The sequence below is a fragment of the Asparagus officinalis genome, chromosome 7, assembly GCF_001876935.1.
Source record: "Asparagus officinalis chromosome 7, Aspof.V1, whole genome shotgun sequence".
Lineage (NCBI taxonomy): Eukaryota > Viridiplantae > Streptophyta > Magnoliopsida > Asparagales > Asparagaceae > Asparagus > Asparagus officinalis.
The window spans coordinates 4,178,319-4,184,148 of record NC_033800.1 but is presented as its reverse complement, the minus strand read 5'-3'; the positions used below and the strand labels follow the sequence as shown (position 1 = coordinate 4,184,148).

At 46.0% G+C, this 5,830-nt stretch overlaps 1 long non-coding RNA gene across 1 annotated transcript; it reads right to left on the bottom strand.

Annotated features, from left to right (window-relative positions):
* Positions 970 to 1,282, bottom strand: LOC109849039. The gene is made up of 3 exons (XR_002248970.1): positions 1,240 to 1,282; positions 1,084 to 1,143; positions 970 to 1,010 (listed from the first exon to the last, which is right to left on the bottom strand). It is a non-coding gene; the product is annotated as an uncharacterized LOC109849039 (long non-coding RNA).

Below are 5,830 nucleotides of genomic sequence, written 5' to 3'. Positions count from 1 at the left end.
TATAACTCTCAAAGTACGATCCTTTGAAGAGAATACGATCCACCATAGAGTTCAAGAAGGGGATGAAGCCTTGGAGATTAGAACAGATGACGGCCTTATCCGGATCGTCGTCGACCAACAGAGCGTGAATCTGATCCGATAATGATGAAGAAAGATCTGCAAAGAGAACAAAAGAAATAAATATAAGATATGCACGCTCGCATACAGCAATGAATAGAATTATCCCAAATTCAATAGGAAATTCTATAATTTGATTACCTTGACTTGTCGATGCTGGGACACGCTCCACGACAACCGAAGTTTGTGCAGAGATGGTGCTGGACGGTGGATTCACCACATCAGGCTGTTGTTCAATTGCGATTTCTGATGGCTTCGGATTCAAATCGACAAGATCTTGAGGAGCAAATCCTATGAATGAGAAATGGATGAATGAACATTCTCTAAATATGGACCTATTTACGGGATACATTAGAGGAAAAATGTACCAAGTTGAGCCGAAGTAGCAGGGGGTTGCTCTTCTACTGTAGCCTTCGACCCTCCTGCTTCATGAACCACTGGAGTCGGAGCGGAAGGCACAACAGGTTCAACCTCGACAATAGCGGAAGTTGGAGGAATAGTAACTGGCGGGTCAACTTCAGCTGGGGGACTTGGCAAAAGTAAGAAACCCAAGCCTTCAGGTTGATCGCACTCACCAATGACGATAGAAGCATCAACTTCATTCGTTGGTCATACGTCTAAGATTCTTATTTCAGTCATCCAAAAACAATAAGAGATGAAAGTATAGTTGAAAACTTGAGTCTGAAAGGACATACCTTTTGATGCACCTACTTCAGTTGAATCAACTCGAGTAGTTGGTCTTGCAGTAGCAGGTGGAGCCGGAGCTGACAGTATATCGGAGATCTCCTGGTGTACATCTTCGGAAATATCAAGATCAAAATCACGTTCATCGAAATCTCCGATACTCATATCATGGGTAAGTTCTGTGTCTCTCGGTTCGTTGACAGGGATGTCTATTAAGCAGAAGAATCCGTCAACGCACATGCAAGAAATACGAAAGAATCAAAGCAAACAAAATAAGGTTACCTTCAATAGCAGTTGCGGGATCAGCAGCGCTACTACCCGCACTCACCTCCTTTAGTTTAACTAAAAGAAGATAAAGCGCACAAGTTAGTAGGAGAGGAACACGTTCCGATCCACTTATCTCCCGGAAATGCCCCCCAAATGAGAAAACATTTGTACCTGTGTCAGCGGTTGGCGAGGTCGATGTAGTGACCGGAGGAGGAGCAATGTCCATATTAAGGGGTTCTTCACTCATCGCTCTTTGTACTTGTTGAGTGAAGCTGGATTCATCAACATCCATTAAACCCGGAGAAGAAGGCTCGGGAATGATTTCTCCTGAAGCTGGATTCATCAACATCCATTAAACCCGGAGAAGAAGGCTCGGGAATGATTTCTCCTTCCTCTTCTGGCTCAACTGCAATAGCAAAAGAATAAATAAGATGCTATATTCAAAGATAAGATAATGAAAAGGAGACAAAATGAGATCTTACCCCCTTTATCAACTGGAAGATCCTGAGTAATTTTCTCTTCAAGTAACGGGGAAAGTTGACGTTGGTGATGAGTTATCTTCTTAATCCTCTTTGAAGCACGAGAATCACGAGGAACCTCAGAGCTCTCATGGCGAAATTTGGTGCGTAGTTCGGTTCCTTGAGCTGGCCGAGGTTGAACCTCAGAAGGAGCAGTAGGCCGAGATCTTTTCCGCCTCTTCCTCCCGCGCGGGCCATTGAACAGTCATCTTGTTGGAAGTCGACAAAGGAATGTTCTTTTCCTTCATCTGTATACCTTTTGAAGGAATACCCGGTGACGAGGGTGAAGAAGCCCGACGAGTTCTGTAGGCCACAGGAGAAGGAGGAATATTAATCTCCGTCTCATCTTCCTCACTGGATGTCTCGAAGTCGTCACTCTCTTCGGAATCAGCTGCCTGTTTTCCTTTGTGGGAAGATGTGGCAGGTTCCTTTCCTTTTCTAGATACAATTCTCCGAACCACAGCCTCGGATTCCAGTTCGGAAATCTTCTTCTTCGCAAGAGGAGTGTTGGCGGCCAAAATCCACCGGCAGTAGAGGAAAGTTAAGTGAAGATCAGGCTCAGCGACAGGCAAACTAAACTGAGCTTCGCTGACCGTAGCCGAATTGTCACGCAAAACGGCAAGGAAAATAAGGCTCGATCCTGCAAAGGTTCTTCGATCGGAAAATATTATAACCTGGTCGAATGTTCATGAGCCAATGGAAGCTGCCCATGTCGAGAGAAGTCCTATTAGCCCCAGGCATTTCCTCATCAACGAGAGTGTCATTATAGGCACCAGAAAATCGAGGGAAACACTTATAAAATTCCCAGCACTTGGCATTTTTAAACTGCCTCACCCTGTCAGGCCACTGTCGGGAAGGATACAACCACTTACATCCCTCCAAGAGCTGCAGCAACGGAATTTCTGGATCAGACACGTCAGGTGCTGACATCATGTCCGTTCGGTGGAGGACCAGCCACGCCATTAAATATGTGTACGGCAGTTCAACGCTCGACAGGGGAATCTTAGTCGAAGGCTCAGCACCCGTTTTTGTAAAAGTGGTGGCCAAGTTACGCAAACCACTATGGAGGTCAGCCATCATAGCGGAGAGTAAAGATAACCTACCTCCGACGGCTAGTTGCACGGCGGGAAGGAGAACCTCAATAGGAAGCGCCTCGGAAGATTGATGCGGCACTACACATTTCTTTAGCCATATAGCTAGATAACCGGAGAGGAGAGCGCAGGCTTCATTCTCTTTGTGGATTGCCACAAGAAAGTACTGAATTTTGTGCCTCTAAGAAAATCACCTTCAGATGACTCAGTTCTGTAAGACTGAGCATTAATCTTCATAATCAGCCCATTAACGTCAGCAGGGGTCAGAATCGGCGATTCACAGACAGCTTCACCGGTCGTGCTCTCGAGGTTCTGAAACAAGTAGTCGGCGTACTGTTTTAAACTGGCTCGAGCCGCCTTCTTACTCTTCACTTCAATGTTGGCTATCGCTGTCTGATAATGACAAGTTAACTCGCAGAGAATGTCATAAGCAGGAGAGCCAGCCTTCTTCATCTTCATAAGCTGACGATTGTTGGGAAAATATTCTTGATAAGGAGTATTCCCCAACGGCAATCCGGATACTTTCATCATTTCGTGGAGCGGAAGCCCTAACTCCCCATATTTGGTAAGAAATGTATTTGTCTCCGAAATATAAGACTCGAACAAGGCAAGGAAGTGATCTACACTGACTGGGAGTCCATGCATGCTGGCTCGGATTGGAGCATATAATCCCAAATTCCTTAACTCTTGATCCCACCGATGGAGTACATAGTTGGTCATCCTAGCCCACCATTTGTCGGGAAGAGAATGAACCCATCCATAACATCTGAATTTTGGAATGGGAAATTCTCTGCCAACCCGAGCGAGCCTATTCTTTACCGTATTGGCCCTTATCATCAGTTCATTCTGGGGGCCACCATCTGGTCCAAATATTCCCGGATGAAGACCACGGATATTATGCCTACCGATAGAGCCAGGAGCACTAACATCGTGACCAATGAATCCGCAATGAATGCGCTCATGATCTTCTGTCAGGTGCCACATCATTTTCCTCGAAACAGCCAGATTCCTTAATTGCAGAATTGAATAATGGCGAGGGAATGGAGGAAGGAATAGAAAAGCACCTTCGTGCTCATTCAACCAAATTTCAGGCCCGCGGCAAAGAGTATCTGGATCTTCAACCGAATCCCCGAATAAATAATCTGTCTTCTTTAAAGGCTCTGTGGAATCCCGGGTTGGAGTTAAAGGCGAATCAGTCAACAAGGCACGTAAGGTGCGACGATTGCCTTCACGAATCAATCCGGGGATGCTATCATCACAACCCTCGTTAAATTGGCGGGCTTCTCTAACCAGAAAGTCACCGCTGAAGGAGGCGTGAAGAATACCGCTCTGACCTGGGTCTTCTCTATCAGAGAAGGCCACAGAGGGAAAAGGGACTGCAGAGAAAAGTTGGAAAACAGTTGAATGGAAAGGCTAAACATAGCAAAACCCCCCACACTTAGCCGACGCGGCAATGATTGCTGCCGTGCGTTACCGCGGTAGCATACACTGTCGCGCTCAGGCGCGACAGCACGAGTTGCCGCGGTAACTGAACAACGGTCCTTAATGTTGAAAAGCCTCTAATTCGATGAAAACTCGAATTTTGGCCGTGGTACACATCTTGATTGAACAAGATACGTATTTTTCAGCGTCAGTCCTCTTAGAGGAGAACGTCAACTCTTCCTGGATGCCCCTCAAAGGAGACAAGCGAGGTGATCTGGTCAAAAACAGTATTTTTAAACAGATAAAGAGTTGGGAAATTACCTCCAAACGGCATGGCAGTAATCTCGACCTCCTCAGGTGCTGGTGCCGCAGATTTCCCCTTCGAAACACGAGCCTTCTTGGGAGACATGATGAAATCGACCTAAAGAATCAAAAAACTAAGGTTTTTAGATGAGATCCCGAGCAAAAGTCAAAATTAAAACCCAAAACATGATCAATAGGTTTGGTTTTACCTGAGGATAAAAGATATTAACCTCGAAAATTGAAAGAACCAAGGAAAATCTCAAAGTTTGGAAAAAAATGTGAAACCCTAGATCCGTTCGAACAGAAAATAGCCCAAAGATGAAGTAGTGAGGAGGAGAAAAGCCAAAGGTCACTTTATATGGGAGATTTGAAGAGTTTCGAACTCAAAGAAGCGGGTAAAAATGACCCGAAAAAAAAAGCCCAGCATTAGACTTATAACATGACTGACCGAAGCGCTGCGCGGCACTCGACACTGTCGCGCTCGAGCGCGACAGTCTATGTTGCCACGCTCAAGCGCGATAGTATAAGCTGCCGCGGCAGTTCACACGCCATAGTCCATTCTGTCGTGCAGGAGCACTGTGCATACACAGTAATTCTTTGGGTATCTGGATACATATATCTCCCTCTGTATTTGGAATATTTCCCGAACACTCCGATGAGTATATGAGTATAAACTGCATCTCCCTGAACCTCCCAACGGGTATATGAGGTTAAACTATTTCCCGAACACTCCAATATAGTATATGAGTATAAACTATTTCTCAAATTCTTCGACAGCAGTTCTAATTCGAGACTTTGACAACGGCCACGCGATAAACGCAGCACCGGAGGAATTTTAGCTATTCTACAAAGCACTGAATAGGCTAAAAAATGAAAAAGTCAAGGATTGAAGCCATTCACAAACCGTTCTATGCAATTTCCTCAACGAAGCACTGGAGAGATTGCAAGGAAAGCTTATCATATCCAAAGTGTCCCAGACCCCTCTCTAAAAAATGATGAGTCTGAGATACTTTGGAGGGGGTATCTGTAGGCGTCAAAAATGCTTATAGACATCCAAATACCACTCAAGACAACATAGAAGAACAATATACACATCATCAAGCAACACATGGAGGCGCGGCAGGACATGGTGCCGCGGCTAAGGCGCGGCAGACCATGGTGCCGCGGCTAAGGCGCTGCAGCCTAGGGTGCCGCGGCTTTGGCGCGACAGCTTAAGGTGCCGCGGCTTAGGCGCGATAACCTATGGTGTCGCGGCTATTATTAGGAGAGTGCTGTGGCGGTTACAAGACAGTTGTACGATGATTTATTTGAGCCCACGTGGGAGAACGGTTTCAAGCACGATGAAACGTGCTGGTAACCGCCTCTTTGGCCGCGGCAGTCTATACTGCCGCGCCAATAGCCGCGGCAGTGTAGACTGTAGCGGCCAAA